At 48.8% G+C, this 17728-nt stretch overlaps 1 protein-coding gene across 3 annotated transcripts in view; it reads left to right on the forward strand.

Moving 5' to 3' along the window:
• The window catches only part of TNKS1BP1 (tankyrase 1 binding protein 1), a 332768-nt gene that overhangs the window by 126711 nt on the left and 188329 nt on the right, over positions 1-17728 (forward strand). The gene's annotated exons all lie outside the window — the stretch shown is intronic.

Consider the following 17728-nt stretch of genomic DNA (forward strand, 5'->3'; position numbering starts at 1 on the left):
GACAAAGTTAAATGGCTCAGGCAGTTTGTGGTTGTTTCTATAAACCAATATATAGCTTGTTAAACAACAATTAGAGAGGTCACCTTTACACAATATCAAATGCGAGAATCACTGTGAATAAAGTTGACGACTATGTTTCGATCCTTATCTGTAATATATTGGATCATCATCAGGACTATTGGATAAAGTGCCTGAAACAGTTGCCTGCAAATTCCTGCAGTGGGGCCCTGTGTTGGAGGACAGTCGTTAGAATAGCAGGATTGCAGGTGACGCGTGTTAACCGTGGGAGAATGGAGTGTGGTAACTGTGTAGTTACCAAGACGCGGGGCGGCGTCTTTATGGATGGAAAACAAGGATGGCTGACCACGGAGCATGTGGCATGATGAAGCGGATCTGGCAGCCTCCGTATGCGAGTGATACTCGTGATTCTGTAGGGGTTGGGAGGAGTTCGTTCGGCGACCGGTGGGTCTTCGATGCGTTCTCAGCGAGGCATGTGTATGCAATCCAGGGAGCCTGCATCGAGAAGAAGGACACGTAAGTGTTATCATGCAGTGCATTTACGATGATGCATCGGAGCAAACTGAGTGTTGGAATGTGAGGCAGTGTGCGCCCACCCTCCTCCTGTTTGAAAAAGCTCAGTCGAGCTAATGAGATGACGAGCTCTGGTTGATGCACCTGCGCGCCAGCGAGTGGTACCGAGACCTGAGAAGGCTTTAGGCAGCATTTCCAGCACCCCCAACAAGAATGTGTTGCGCTCTACTGAAGAAGGACAACTATCCTGAAACACGTGTCTAGAGATACACAGCACGGGCTGCAGCAACATGGGTGAAAAACGAAAGCCTGACACTGAATTAAGTGTTATCATGCACTGCATTTACGATGATGCATTGGGGCAAACTATGTGCTGGGATGTGAGGCAGTGTGCGCCCACCCTCGTCCTGTTAACAAAGAGATTGGCCTATAGGTACTCAGGCAGAGAGGATCTAGCCCATACTTTTTTAAATGTAAATGTAAATGTAAAAATGTAAATGTATGTGTCTTGTAAAGCGCACTGCTGCCCTGAGGCATCGTGGCGCTGTAGACCGCTGGGGAACCCGTCCTGGCTATCCCTGTGAGATGGTCCCTACTGGGTATCTCCAAGGTGAAACCAGGCATCCCCGGCGAATGTGGGGGGCCGTTGTAGAGATGAGGCAAGCTAATGCCCAGAGTTGCTGAGTGTGATCCCTGGTTAGAGTAGGCACCGAGGCGAGAATTATCGAGTCCGTTGACCCTGGTCCACGACCCTGCCGCGTCGGGAATTGAACCCTGGTCCCGGGCCGTTCTCTGCTTCCGGGTCTGCCACCTCTAACCAGTGAGCCACACCACTCCACGAGGGGCTTAACAACCTCCTCTGTGGGGGCGAACCTGCCCGCTAGTAAGGGAGAGAGTCAGCAGATCCACCAAAATGGAAGCAGTGGTGTCAGACCCTTGACGCAGGATATGGGGGTGGGGGGTGGATCAAGGGGAGAACCTGATTTTACTGCCTTAAGAGGGTCTGTGAGAAGGCTCACAGTGTGGACGGAAACGGTTGATAGAGTCCCTTCAATCTGAGCTAAAAGAGCCTCCCTTCCTGAGGGCTCCTCGATGACTGGACCATCAGAAAAAGACAAATTGATGGCCAATACCTTCTTATGAAAGAAGAGAGCCAGGTCACTGCTGTGCACAATTGAGACTTCTAGAACAGACCAGCAGACGTAGGCTCCGCAATGTCCTAGCGGATCCAGAAGATCTCCTTAGGGGAGGTGGCGGATTGCTCAATTTTTGGTGGTAAAATAAGCGGATTGAGAGGCTTTAATTTCCGCATGATGGCACCTAATCGTACTCCTATACTTAGCTTTGCTGACTTCATGGTAGGACTTTCTCCGGCATATTTCCTGACGTTCACGGTCCTTTTTCAAAGCAATTAGTTTGGCATTGAACCATGGGTATTCCACATGATGAGATGCCTTGGTCTAGCTTTCCCATATGTTGGGTTATGAAAAAGGTCCAAGCCTTGGCCTTCTCCTCTCCCCTCTTGACCAGACCAATGGAATATATCTTAGTGCACCGCAGATGGAACACCTTTATGCGCATAGTTCATCAAGCGAGCTACTGAGCTGCATCCGTCTTCCTTCAACCAAAGCCCCCTATCTACTAGACTGAAGGTGATTCCAAGGAGAGGTCGGGAGAGAACAGACCGGACAGTAGATCGACAAGGCTGAATGTGAATCCGAGGACAGGTCAGGAGAGCACGGGACAGACGGCAGGTCCACAAGGCCGAAGGTGAATCCGAGGACAGGTGGGAGAGCACAGGACGGCAGCAGGTCCAGAAGGCTGAAGGTGAATCCAGGGACAGGTCGGGAGAGCACAGGACGGCAGCAGGTCCAGAGGTAAGGAGAGCACAGGATAGAAAGTAGGTCCACAATCCCAAAGGTAAATCCGAGGACGGGTCGAGAGAGCACAGGACGGACAGCAGGTCCACAAGGCCGAGGGTGAATCTGAGGACAGGTCAGGAGAGCACAGGACGGAGATGGACAGCAGGTCCACAAGGACGAAGGTGAATCCGAGGATTGTCCGGGAGAGCACAGGATGGACAGCAGGTCCAGAGGTAAAGAGAGCACAGGATAGAAAGTGGGTTCACAATCCCAAAGGTAAATCCGAGGACGGGTCGCGAGAGCACAGGACGGATGGCAGGTCCACAAGGGCAAAGGTGAATCAGAGGACAGGTTGGGAAAGCACCGGACGGACAGCAGGTCCACAAGCTCGAAGGTGAATCTGAGGACAAGTCCGGACCGCACAGGATGGACAACAGGTCCTCAAGGACGAAGGTGAATCCAAGGAAGAGTCTGGAGCGCACAGGACTGACAATAGGTCCACACGGACGAAGGTGAATCCGAGGAAGAGTCTGGGTCCACAAGGACGAAGGTGAATCCGAGGAAGAGTCTGGGTCCACAAGGACGAAGGTGAATCCGAGGAAGAGTCTGGAGCGCACAGGACTGACAATAGGTCCACACGGACGAAGGTGAATCCGAGGAAGAGTCTGGGTCCACAAGGACGAAGGTGAATCCGAGGAAGAGTCTGGGTCCACAAGGACGAAGGTGAATCCGAGGAAGAGTCTGGAGCGCACAGGACTGACAATAGGTCCACACGGACGAAGGTGAATCCGAGGAAGAGTCTGGGTCCACAAGGACGAAGGTGAATCCGAGGAAGAGTCTGGGTCCACAAGGACGAAGGTGAATCCAAGGAAGAGTCTGGGTCCACAAGGACGAAGGTGAATCCGAGGAAGATCTGGAGCGCACAGGACTGACAGCAGGTCCACAAGTACGAAGGTGAATCCGAGGAAGAGTCTGGAGCGCACAGGACTGACAACAGGTCCACAAGGCCGAAGGTGAATCCAAGGACAGGTCAGGAGAGCACAGGACAGACAGCAGATCCAGAAGGCCGACATTGAATCCTAGGACCAGTCCGGCGAGCACAGGATGGAGGGCAGGTCCACATGGTCGAAGGCGAATCAGAGGACTGGTCAGTGGAGCACAGGACGGAGAGCATGTCCACTAGGCTGAGGGTGAATCCAAGGACCAGTCAGGCAGGCACATTTGAGGAAAAGAAGGGATTGCGGTGTTATTTAACCCCTTCGATGCTGATGACGGCCCCAGCCGTCATTCATCACGGGGCTCGTGTGCTGATGACGGCTGGGGGCCGTCATAAACCCGCCCACTCGCGATTCTGCCGGACAGGCGCAGAATCGCGGCCGCGCCCAAGGGGTTAATGTCTTGTTAGCTGGTTGTGTGACTAAATTTGCAACTTAATATAGTATATTTTTGAAGAAAACTAAATGTTTTGTTCTTTCTTGCACTTCTCGACCACGATTTAGCAAAGGCCTGTAGTTCACTGTTCCTGTGAGGGCTGCAGCAAACTGCACGCATGATGTACTGCTGCATGTTACCCTTTTGTGGGGCTACAACAGGCAGCAAGGGTCTACAGGAAACTGCATGTATGAGTGCTGGCCGCCTAGTACTGCACATGCTTATGTGAATATATTTTGCAGTCATGATTATGCTGAATGTGTCCCCTGTTGCCTCTGCTCAGGCGTGTGTCTGCTGCACACTGCTCGCGAGTGTCTTCCCAGGATTCTTGTGTGACCATATGCTGCACAATTGGGTACTTGTTGCAGATGCGTGTGCAGCATTCAACACTACTTGTGACAACGTATATCACTGGTACCCATGTGGTGGGAAGAATATTAGTTCCTGCCTAGGGGTGGCCCTGGTCTCAGATACCTGTACTGCGGGAGTGTGGGATTCACGTTGCCCTGTCACTAGTACATGTAATAGAGGAGTGTGGGCTACACTTGGCCCTGGTCTCGGGTACCTGTAATGCGTGAGTTTTGGCTTCACGTGGCCCTGGTCTCAGGTACCTGTAATGCGTGAGTTTTGGCTTCACGTGGCCCTGGTCTCGGGTACCTGTAATGCGTGAGTTTTGGCTTCACGTGGCCCTGGTCTCGTGTACTTGTAATGCATGAGTTTTGGCTTCACGTGGCCCTGGTCTCAGGTACCTGTAATGCGTGAGTTTTGGCTTCACGTGGCCCTGGTCTCGGGTACCTGTAATGCGTGAGTTTTGGCTTCACGTGGCCCTGGTCTCGTGTACTTGTAATGCATGAGTTTTGGCTTGACGTGGCCCTGGTCTCAGGTACCTGTAATGCGTGAGTTTTGGCTTCACGTGGCCCTGGTCTTGGGTACCTGTAATGCGTGAGTTTTGGCTTCACGTGGCCCTGGTCTCGTGTTCTTGTAATGCATGAGTTTTGGCTTCACGTGGCCCTGGTCTCAGGTACCTGTAATGCGTGAGTTTTGGCTTCACGTGGCCCTGGTCTCGGGTACCTGTAATGCGTGAGTTTTGGCTTCACGTGGCCCTGGTCTCGTGTACCTGTAATGCGTGAGTTTTGGCTTCACATGGCCCTGGTCTCGTGTACCTGTAATGCGTGAGTTTTGGCTTCACGTGGCCCTGGTCTCAGGTACCTGTAATGCGTGAGTTTTGGCTTCACGTGGCCCTGGTCTTGTGTACTTGTAATGCATGAGTTTTGGCTTCACGTGGCCCTGGTCTCGTGTACCTGTAATGCGTGAGTTTTGGCTTCACGTGGCCCTGGTCTCGTGTACCTGTAATGCGTGAGTTTTGGCTTCACGTGGCCCTGGTCTCAGGTACCTGTAATGCGTGAGTTTTGGCTTCACGTGGCCCTGGTCTCGTGTACTTGTAATGCGTGAGTTTTGGCTTCACGTGGCCCTGGTCTCCGGTACCTGTAATGCGTGAGTTTTGGCTTCACGTGGCCCTGGTCTCAGGTACCTGTAATGCGTGAGTTTTGGCTTCACGTGGCCCTGGTCTCGTGTACCTGTAATGCGTGAGTTTTGGCTTCACGTGGCCCTGGTCTCGGGTACTTGTAATGCGTGAGTTTTGACTTCACGTGGCCCTGGTCTCGTGTACCTGTAATGCGTGAGTTTTGGCTTCACGTGGCCCTGGTCTCAGGTACCTGTAATGCGTGAGTTTTGGCTTCACGTGGCCCTGGTCTCGTGTACTTGTAATGCGTGAGTTTTGGCTTCACGTGGCCCTGGTCTCGTGTACTTGTAATGCATGAGTTTTGGCTTCACGTGGCCCTGGTCTCCGGTACCTGTAATGCGTGAGTTTTGGCTTCACGTGGTCCTGGTCTCGGGTACCTGTAATGCGTGAGTTTTGGCTTCACGCGGCCCTGGTCTCGTGTACTTGTAATGCATGAGTTTTGGCTTCACGTGGCCCTGGTCTCAGGTACCTGTAATGCATGAGTTTTGGCTTCACGTGGTCCTGGTCTCGGGTACCTGTAATGCGTGAGTTTTGGCTTCACGTGGCCCTGGTCTCGGGTACTTGTAATGGGTGAGTTTTGGCTTCACGTGGCCCTGGTCTCAGGTACCTGTAATGCGTGAGTTTTGGCTTCACGTGGTCCTGGTCTCGGGTACCTGTAATGCGTGAGTTTTGGCTTCACGTGGCCCTGGTCTCGTGTACTTGTAATGCATGAGTTTTGGCTTCACGTGGCCCTGGTCTCAGGTACCTGTAATGCGTGAGTTTTGGCTTCACGTGGTCCTGGTCTCGGGTACCTGTAATGCGTGAGTTTTGGCTTCACGTGGCCCTGGTCTCGGGTACTTGTAATGCGTGAGTTTTGGCTTCACGTGGCCCTGGTCTCAGGTACCTGTAATGCGTGAGTTTTGGCTTCACGTGGCCCTGGTCTTGTGTACTTGTAATGCGTGAGTTTTGGCTTCACGTGGCCCTGGTCTCGGGTACCTGTAATGCGTGAGTTTTGGCTTCACGTGGCCCTGGTCTCGGGTACTTGTAATGCGTGAGTTTTGGCTTCACGTGGCCCTGGTCTCAGGTACCTGTAATGCGTGAGTTTTGGCTTCACGTGGCCCTGGTCTTGTGTACTTGTAATGCGTGAGTTTTGGCTTCACGTGGCCCTGGTCTCGGGTACTTGTAATGCGTGAGTGTGGGCTTCACGTGGCCCTGGTCTCAGGTACCTGTAATGCAGGAGTGTAGGCTTCACGTGGCCCTGGTCTCAGGTACTTGTAATGCAGGAGTGTGGGCTTCACGTGGCCCTGGTCTTGTGTACCTGTATTGCGTGAGTTTTGGCTTCACGTGGCCCTGGTCTCAGGTACCTGTAATGCAGGAGTGTAGGCTTCACGTGGCCCTGGTCTTGTGTACCTGTAATGCGTGAGTTTTGACTTCACGTGGCCCTGGTCTCGTGTACCTGTAATGCGTGAGTTTTGGCTTCACGTGGCCCTGGTCTCAGGTACTTGTAATGCAGGAGTGTGGGCTTCACGTGGCCCTGGTCTTGTGTACCTGTATTGCGTTAGTTTTGGCTTCACGTGGCCCTGGTCTTGTGTACTTGTAATGCGTGAGTTTTGGCTTCACGTGGCCCTGGTCTCGGGTACCTGTAATGCGTGAGTTTTGGCTTCACGTGGCCCTGGTCTCGGGTACTTGTAATGCGTGAGTTTTGGCTTCACGTGGCCCTGGTCTCAGGTACCTGTAATGCGTGAGTTTTGGCTTCACGTGGCCCTGGTCTTGTGTACTTGTAATGCGTGAGTTTTGGCTTCACGTGGCCCTGGTCTCGGGTACTTGTAATGCGTGAGTGTGGGCTTCACGTGGCCCTGGTCTCAGGTACCTGTAATGCAGGAGTGTAGGCTTCACGTGGCCCTGGTCTCAGGTACTTGTAATGCAGGAGTGTGGGCTTCACGTGGCCCTGGTCTTGTGTACCTGTATTGCGTGAGTTTTGGCTTCACGTGGCCCTGGTCTCAGGTACCTGTAATGCAGGAGTGTAGGCTTCACGTGGCCCTGGTCTCAGGTACTTGTAATGCAGGAGTGTGGGCTTCACGTGGCCCTGGTCTCAGGTACCTGTAATGCGTGAGTTTTGGCTTCACGTGGCCCTGGTCTCAGGTACCTGTAATGCGTGAGTTTTGGCTTCACGTGGCCCTGGTCTCAGGTACCTGTAATGCATGAGTTTTGGCTTCACATGGCCCTGGTCTCAGGTACTTGTAATACGTGAGTGTGGGCTTCACGTGGCCCTGGTCTCAGGTACCTGTAATGCGTGAGTTTTGGCTTCACGTGGCCCTGGTCTCGTGTACTTGTAATGCAGTCTGCCTTGTTTTGCAGCCTTAGCAGTACCTGAGAGATCAATAGTGTGGCCTGGAGTCCTATGTACAACGCGTTCCATAGTCCACTCGCGATTAGATAGCGCTGAGAGGCGGGGCGTGTGAGGCGGGGCCAAATCTCGTCCAAGATTGAGTCACTTTATAAATATTTATTTTCTTTGTGTCAACCTACAAAGGCCGGGCTGCTTCAAGGTGCTGTAACCCACAGATGCCGCTTGGTTCGTCCCAAATGAAAGGGCACAGAATGGTACAGTCCCATCATTGACACAAATAACACAACTCCACTTGAGTTCCCATTGCTGTAAGAGCATCTGAGTTGTTGTGTGGGCACAGACACCTAGATGGGCTCTCCCTTCGATTGGTCCTCTCTGTTTGGGAGTCCTCCACCATGTGGACGCAGTTTACAAGTAGCAAAGGTCTCGCCATCTTGGCTGCTTCAAGGCACATTTAACTCCAAATGATAGTCAACTAGAACCCCCACATTCTGACCCTGCCCACAGTGCGGAAGTAGGCACTGTGGGCGTGCGCCAGCTTAATGCCACTCTTATTGTCACTCAGTGAGTCAATCGGTATTTGTAGAGCGCGTCTTATCACCCTGAGGGTATCCAGGCTCTGGGCTGCGGGTCTCAGTCAAAGAGCCAGGTCTTGAGATTCTTCCTGAAGTCCGTCAGCGAGGGTGACGTTCAGAGATGGAGGGGGAGGGTGTTGGAGGATTTGGTGGCGAGGTATGATAATTGTCACATTATGATTTTGACACCATCAAACACAACCAAATCATTCTTCTGCACATCTGGAATTCACCTTTTTTTTTTTTTTGCAGAGTTTTATATAGCCCGAACTTGACCTGAATCGGGTATCAGAGCGCTTTACATAGCACCAGTTACGTTACATGAGGACGGACACACATTAATTTTTGTTAGGCACGGGGAGATTAAATGATTTGTTCAGAATCACAGGATGTTTTAGCGTCATTACCAAGACTCGAACCCGGTTCCCCAGATTCGAGATCGACCGCCCTAGCCGCTAGACCAACTCATTTATATTCAGCAACATGTGGGCCACAGCAGAATCCACTGCCAGGCAGAAGGGCATCCGGTCCGTGTGGTCACCCAAGTCGTGAGAGGCTGGCGAAGGGATCCTTCTGAAAGATCGAAGAGGCTTCTGAGGGAACAGAGGCCTGATAGACCCCAGGAGTCATGTATGGGCTCTTGGAGGCCTTATGAGAGAGGGGTCTGAGTGTTGACTAATCTCAGCCTGGCTGATCCTCACCTCATGGTGAAAACCATCATTGGAATCTGTGATGGATGTTTTGAAAGAGAGCAAGGGCTGCTGATTGGTCAATCGCTGCTCGTTGATCTCTCAGTGGGGGTTTCTAGCCCCTCATTGGAAGGGATGGACGGAGAAGTCTGATTGAAAGACCTCTGTCAATTTGTAACAAAGAAGGGGTACCCCTAATACCGTTTCCTATATCAGGGTCTACAAAGCATAAATGAAAAAAACATATAGGAAACACAATAAATGGTGGGCTGCCTAGTTACATGTTAACACCCACTAATTAGTTCTATTGAAAATTCATTTTTTATTTTTTATTTAATCATGTTTTTTGTGATTTTTTAATTTAAAAAAGGGGAAAAAGGATTTCTACATTCATTACAGCGATCAAAGATTTTATATCTTTCTCTTGTTGGGGCAATTGTCCATTGATACAATTACATATGCATTATAGTCAATGGTCCATATATACAGAATCTTTTCAATCAACTATACATATACACATTACAAATTTAAATAAATATAAAACCGGGGGGGGGACAAGGAAAGGGGGATAGTGTTCATATACATGATATATATCATTAGCCATGAGAGATAATTGTATGTGAACACTATCCCCCTTTCCTCCCCCCCCCTTGTTTTATATTTATTGAAATTTGTAATGTGTATATGTATAGTTGATTGAAAAGATTCTGTATATATGGACCAATGACTATAATGCATATGTAATGGTATCCATGGACAATTGCCCCTAGAGAAAGATATAAAATCTTTGATCGCTATAATAAATGTAGAAATCCTTTATCCCCCTTTTTTTAAATAAAAAAATAAATAAATAAAACTTTTAAATGAATTTTGAATAGAACTAATTTGTGGGTGTTTACATGTTTGTGTAACTAGACAGACCACCATTTATTATGTTTCCTATATGTTTTTTTCATATATGAAAGAGCTCTGTGGGCTGTTTGACTTGTGAATGATCAGAAAATTGAGCTTTTAGATAATATCCTGGTATCTTTTAGTTTCCATACCATCCGCGAGCCTTTAGATCAAGAGACCGGGCAATGGAACGCTGGACCAGAGATGCCAAGCCAGGCGTTCCAGATGTTTACAGCAGAGAGTTCAGTTCTCTCCAATGTTGGCCAAGAGCCAGGCAGCTGAGAGTGATTTTCATTCCCATGTTCCAGGGTTTCCTCAGTTCCCCTCTGCAGCCTGATGGGCGTCGCCGGCAAACAACTGGAATGTGTCTCAGATGACCTCAGCAAGCAGGTTTCCATAAATGCAAAATAACAGTGGGAACAGCAGCTTTCTGGATCCTGGTGGCGTGGGAGGCAAAGGCCCTTAGACCTGTGCAGAGGGATCTGTTGAACAGGACTGAGGCCAGGTCATTAATAGATCTGGACAGATAGTCAGTCGAACTGACCCAAGCGAAGGGCAGAATTGAAGGCCACTAAATTCACACGTACTGTGGTACAGGAACTACTGCCTAGAAGCACTTTAAAGATATTGGTTGAAGCGCTTTCAGTCCAATGCTAGAGAAGTAGGGGACAGATTTCCTCTCCCTTTTAGAAGTCAGTTTGTCTCCATGTCTGGAAATGTTCCATGACTTTAGGCTGATGCCGACTACTGAGACCGTATGCTCCACGGCATTTATGCCCATGACCTAGAGATTACATATAAGGATTTCGGACCGCTCGGACAATTTGCAGTTCATACCAAAAACGAATGCCCTGAGGAAGCCCCAGCCCGGATGGCCGTGTAAGGGGGCAAAACACGTGTTGGCTGTCACTTCTGGCTAGTTTCCTAAATAAGAGTCCTGGCAACTGTATATAACAAGCATTTACAATGCAATGGTTTTGCCTTTGTTAAAGTTTGAGCTATTGGCAATGCTCTTGACATTATTTTTATTTATGTTTTTTTTTTTTACATAAATAAATGGCATTGTCATTTGCAATGCCACTAGCTTTATCTTTCGCAAATGACACCCACAAAATCCTACAGAGAGCCCCCCAACACACACCCACACAGAGCCCCCCCACACACTGCGAGCCCCCCCACACACTGCGAGTAGTTTCACACTCTACGTATACCCACACGCACATACATATAGTTCTAGGAGTCGGTGCGTGCTGGCAGAGGGCGACAACAGGGAGTGTGTGTGATGTGCATGGAGTGGTATCCTGATGTGTGCGTGGAGGCATGCCACGCACATCGTGGTATAGTTTGTGTGATGTGTTTGGCAAAGTGTGACGGGACTCGGAGTGCACCATGTCTTGGGGTGCGCGCGCGAAGAAGCTACCTTGAGTAGAGTGAGGTATGTGTGTACCGGCTGCTGAGTAGTCTGCTAGGACCGGATGTGTGAGGGTGTGCTGTAAAGAGTTATGTGTCGGTTGCTAGGTTACATTTTGTGTTCCGATGTTATTGATTTTGAATGTTAGGTGAATGTAAGTGTGTTCATTGCTTGGTGTCAGAGGATGGACGGGCATTGCGCTTTGGGGATGCGCTATGCATGGAGCAGGAAGGTGTGTGGTGAGGGAGGGATAGGTGTCGTTTGGTCTCCAAAGGTGTGCTTGCAAAGTAACAACGTTCGGTGTGAAGTTACCTCAAATCGTGTGTTTGGATTAGGTGTATGAGGGTATGCTGATTCTGGGCCTACTCCATGGACAGCTAAGGGTACGGTAAATAAAGGGAAACAACGCCTTCTCACTGGATAAAGGGCAAATGCAACACCAGAAACTCTTTAGGGCTGAAAGAATTGCAAACATGACAACGTTCGAAATTGGCCTGTGAACCAGGGAGCAGGCACACACCATGCAGAGGAGAAAACTAGATCAAGTGACACTTCTCACCATAGCAAGAATCGAAACAAAAATACCTCTGTCTTTCAGCCATTGGACATTAGCAAAACATTCACAATATGTAATTGGGAGGCATTCTATGCAATAAGTCAAGAAGTTGCCCCTGGCATTTGCTGTTTTAACTGCCACTGAGAGGGAAGGAAGATTCAAACATCCCAATTATTTAGCTGTAAGCAGACACGCCAAAGAAGCCACCACATATTGTCACGCTTTAAACAGTCAACGGCTAACAATCTACATAAACACTCAATAACAAACTGCTCGATGTAAAAGCGCCGGCTATATGTAAAAGAGTGCACAAACACTTGTCTATGTGGGATTGGTGAACCCTTACTTGTAAATAGCAGGCCAATTCCCCACCCCCAAAAAAGGTATGTATACACACCACATATTCATTCGGTAGGACCGGCCTACGGAAGTAGGCTACATTTTCTGGTGTATGTTTGGATTGTTTTATGAGCAAAGCTTTGTTGTTTTTGATGACAAGCACATTTCAATAACATGCTGAGAAATTAAACAAGTTTGAATAGCGATTTTTAATCGCATGCATTTATTCACATCGCTTCTGTAGGCAAAAACAAAGAAATCCCCTGAATTTTAACCGTGCCTGTCCCACCGTTAATATGAAGAAAAAGTAGAATAAGCAAACAAACCTTGTCGAGCTTTAGCAATATAATAACCTCAATTTAGACAGTAACAGACCACCCAGTTCCTGTCTCACATGGTCTGTGCTCAGGTACTGCAGTGATCAAAGTTCAACTGATCTCACCTTTTTACGGCAGTTCCGTTAATCAGATGCCTTATGACTAGAACTCGCAATACCTTCCTCCAACTCCAAGATCACCGGAAATCTGTGCACGCCGACAGGGGCGCACCTATCATTAGTGGCAATATGTGCCAGGTGTACGGGAGCCCGCTACACCACAATGACGACTATATGTATCTACACAACAAAGCAGCAACATATCCTTATTTGTATTCTTGCATTTTATTCAACTTCATGTAAGTATAGCGTGTAAAATAAAGAGTGCAGCTTGAGGTTATGCTTGAACCGTGTCACACGCCCACCTCCACTAATAAATATGAATAAGGGAAAGCAGGTCCCAACTCCCTGTCAAAAAGCAGAGGACATACATAAAGAGGTGCATGCAGACAAAAACTTCAATGATTAACTTTAAAATGCATAATGATTCTCTGATGGAGGACGGGGTGCGTGGAGGTATATGCGCAGGCGAGGCGGCGAGTGGGGGCTGGGAGGCCTGTTGGGCCACTCAGCCTGTCCTGGAGCTCGGATTGCCTCTGCCACGGCTGCATAGAAATCTGATCGGCAGCTGGAGCTGCGCCACCCCCATGTCCCCCCCCCTCCAACCCCTTCTCCAGCTCTGATTTCAAAGCGCATTCACGACAGCTTCCCAGGGACCGTGTGGCATGTCTTGTCTGCCTACTCTTACACCCGCCCCCACCCACACAGTGCATCAGGGTCACGACTTGGTGCAAGCCTTGTCGAGCTGGGGGGAGTGGTTACTCCACCCTGTGCCCACCGTGAAGGGGTCTCCGGCCGCCTCCACAGCACCACGGTTGCGGGTGCCCTGTGTATGCCAATTGTTCTATGACACGTAGGAGACACTGGAATGGAAAAGTAGCGTGTTTCTAACTTGCCCGTTGCTGTTCCGTCTTCGCTCTCCAATCGCGTCGTCTTCCGGTGTATAGGGCCCTTTGTATCTTGTTGCAACTCGAACCCGCCCTCAACCCCCGTTAAAATACTTCCCAAAAGAATGTAAAATATTGTGGTTGCAGAGTTAACAGTACTCACGACTTTGTTGTGGCAGAACATGATTATAGACACGTTATTAACCAGATGAAACTGGTGCTTGTGTTATCAACCTCGGAGGGATGAGAGGCCCAATATAAGTGCAATCTTTCCCTGCCGGTCTTGGATCGCATCAAGATGGCCTTCCGAGCGCTTTCAAATCGTCGACTTTCACGCTATGTGTACCAGGGGCGCCTTCATTCCAAAGTTCACTCAGCCGGTCACACTTTGTGACCCTGTCTCGCTTTCACCTGCGCTCATAAACGCCTAGTCACGCCGACCGACGGTATTGTACGAGTTTGCAATCTTTTTATGAAACGGTGTCCTCCGCCCTTTCACAAGTGTAGTTAGTATTTTTGCCCCATAGACATCAACGGTGTATGCAGGCGCTATAATGGCGGCGTTTGTGATATTTCGACAAAGCACTCACACAAGCAGGAAGGCGGGTGCCGGCTCAATGCCGGACCAGATTCGGGGGCGTTCCCGGCTTTTGGCTGACGTAGCGTGACGTAGCCAAAAAGGAAAAATTCTCGGGAACGCCCCCGAATCTGGTCTGGGATTGACAGACTGAGCCCTCTACCAATGGCTAGCCTCCATTTATGGAGCTAGCCAATGGGAGGAGAGGGCGGATACCCGACCCCACATAGAGATATCATTAGATTTTGCTAGCGCATGCGTACTTCGTACGCATTGCCAAGCAAAACCTAAAAACACTGCATATGATAAGCTGAGTCTGGGAATTTGTTCCGTGATTGAACTACTGTATTTTTAATTTGTCCTGACAACCTTGGATCAGGCTGGAGATATGCTGGTGGTTGCACACGGGTGGAGTGAGCTTCAGTTCGCGCCACGGGGTTGTACGGGAAGTGTTGGGTGGGTACATTAGCCCACCAGTGATGTTGAGCCTACCCTGGTGGAGAGGATGCGTCACGGGTGCAGGGGGTGAGGTGCACCGACCGCACCCACTGATATGTTACTTAAAGGCCGGTGTACACAGGACAGTTGGGGTCACGCGCTGCTTGAAGCAGCAGTGGGTTGTACAGAGATCAGGACAAATGAGCTAATGACTGTCAGTAGAGTGAAGAGTTGTGTCGATGCAGGGTTCAAAAGCTTGGTTCTCATGTATTCGTACGGTGTAGGCGTAAGAGGCAGCGATGCAGGTACAACACACGGGCCTTTCACCATCACTGCGTGTGGGACAGTGGGTGACTGTGGGATACAGCTGCCACAAATAGGTGCAGCACCTATAAGTGGAATACCCAATGCTGTCTTGCCACCTGGAACAGGATAGATGAAATTCCAACTTGGATGACCACAGAATTCCTGTGCTGAAGGGAAGGTCACCCTTCTGAAAGAGAAAGCCTCACACCCAGAATTGTGTCACGCTTCATCACCCACCACCTCTCCCCACCCTGGCAGGACAGTACTAATTGGTTGCAAACACATATTAGTTTATAACCAGGGCTCCCAGTTTTATGGTATTTATTTTTTTGACTTTCCCGTCTGTATTTATCCATATTTATTTTTTGGTAATTTCATGTGTATTTATTCATATTTTATTTTGGGTTTTGTGGTGAAATTAAGCTGAAAATAGTATATTTTTACATTTATTTACCAGATATATATGCACTCATGCTTAAATGCCTTGGAGGTTTTAATGATATGAAAACACACAGGTGATAAATCAATGCACTTATATGAAAACCTACACATAATTACTATCAACCTTGTATATATCTACTACTGTTTAAACCTTTTTACTTAAATTCCTTTCTTTTTCTAATACTCTTGCCTGTCAATCTGCACAGCTATTTGCTTGCCAGCCCTGACTGACAATATTTAGAATTGCTAAAAAAAATCCAATTTCCGTTTTTATCCACGTTCAAATACAGACAGGATAATAAATGGGTTTCTGTCTGTATTTATCTGTAAAAATCAGTAAGAATAGAAAACAGAGAGCCTTATTTATAACGTGTGCCAGCGTGCACGTAGCCCTGCTTGCTTGTGCTGAGCCCCCCACCTTTATCCTCCCCCAGCCCTCTCTGAAGCCTTTGACTGCTGTTCCTTCTTAATCCATACTGAGGCTGCAGGTATGTGGAATAAATGTGGAATTTGTGCTGTCGCTTTCGGAAGCATCTATTCAGAATGGTTGGTGACCTGCAGCCAGATTCCTGCTTTCCTTTAACGAACTCCAGTGCTGCTGCCATAAATGCCTCCTTATCAGCTGGTGATTTCAGGTAATCCTAGTTCCAAGGCTGTAAAGCCAGCACAGCACCCTGTCTTCAGGCTCTGGCCTATGAACTGTGATGCCTCAGCTCACCTCTCACACATTGTTACATAGCCTTTTGCAGGAAGAAGGTTTGGTAGGGGAGCTAACTGTTCTAAAAATGTCCTTGGTCTGGTTGGAGGTAGGGGTGATGTGATTGGCTAAAAAAGAGTAACGTGCAGTTCGGATTTTGCTCTGATATTTTGTAAAAGTGAATTGATAGTAAGCCCGGTTGATGGAAGAGCAGTCTTGGCGCCAAGTTCTTTCTGTCCCTTTACACTCACGCGTAAACTCTCAGAGCTCTTGGGTGAACCACAGAGGAGGAGGGAGGCGGTGATATGGACTCATGCGTAAGTAAGCCAAGAGTCGGATTATTTTACCAATTCTAAAGTGGCGGGAACAAAGGCGGGACCGCTCCTTTGAAATGTCGCCTCAAGATCCGAATAATTGTGCTTAAGACCAGGATCGTCTGACAGTCAGACAGAAGGGAGAAGTATGGGCACAAAGGAATGAAGGGAGAATCCGATTAAAGATATAGCATAGCGATCAGACCAGATCAACGGAGGAGAATAAAGGAAAAGAACATGATCAGGTGGAGCCCAAATTAGATCAAAAGTGTGACGCGCACCTTGAGTGGGACCGGTTACGAGCTGTGGGAAGCCCAGAGCCTAACACCGATCAACAAAAACTGAATGTATGAGGGACTGCGATTCGATCTATGCGCACGTTATCGTCGCCAATAATGAGGCACCATGAATGCCGTATGAGGAGGGGTCTTAAATAATCAAAACATTTAGAATTAAAAGAGGTCACTGCCCTGAGAAGATAGTCAACAGAAGACTAAAGAATGTGCAAGATCAGCATGGGAAAGAGAGAGTCAAGATGAAGTCTAAACTTCATTAAGGAGTGTTTGTGGATAATGGCTAGCCCGCCGCCTTTTCTTTTCTGACGCTGGAGGTGGAGTGAGATTGGTGGTCAATGCAAGCTCTGCTGCAGAAGCATCATGAGTCCAGACCTTGGCACCAAAGAGAACATCTGGCCTGTTATCGACTGAATAGGAGCAGCATGATTCTTTAAGGACTGTGCATTACTTAAAGTGCATTTAAGTTGCTTAGGAGGAGCAGTGGTGGCAGGAGGTGAAGCTACCTAAAAAAGTGGAAAGAAGATGTCAGGATGGAGGAAACCTAGAATGAAGTTGCATGCGAGAATTTAATATTTGAGGAGTAGTAGCCAGAGGATTTGGGAGGAAAATGGCAGCGTGACAGGTCCAGGGTGCGGATGAGCTCGCCTTTGGTCCACCTCAACGGTGTCCGTTGAGGGAACGCGCTGTGAAGAGTCCGCATAATCCTGGCCGCGAGCCCTTTCCACACTCGTTGAGATCACCCAGGGTGCAATAATTAAATATTAGTAAATGGATAATCCTGCGTGGTGCCCATGAATCCATACAATTGCAGAATGATTGTCCGTAAAGAGGATGTTTTTTCACTTCGCGGTTCCTGTGCTCGCGCTCTCAGTGTTACTCGATGTCACCCAGACCACCGGTGTAAAAGACCGACCTCTTGCGGATAGCTTAGAATTTATGGTTCTACGGGCTACAAGTGAGTAGAGGTTCTATCCCAAGGCTGTAGTAACCACTGAACACATCTTTGAAGTTTGTAGTTATAAAAATCGCAGGTTTCTCGATACTGCTGGTTTAGTGCTGATTTGGGGGGAATATTGCTTCGTCTGCACGTGGCCGTGTTGGTAAAGCATTGATTCCTGCCTGCTGTGACCTGGTTACTCACACTTTGTTCCCTGTTATAATTTCTTGCGGACAAGGCAGTTTGTGAGTTTGACCCAA

This window comes from Lissotriton helveticus, chromosome 1_1, assembly GCF_964261635.1.
Source record: "Lissotriton helveticus chromosome 1_1, aLisHel1.1, whole genome shotgun sequence".
Classification (NCBI taxonomy): domain Eukaryota; kingdom Metazoa; phylum Chordata; class Amphibia; order Caudata; family Salamandridae; genus Lissotriton; species Lissotriton helveticus.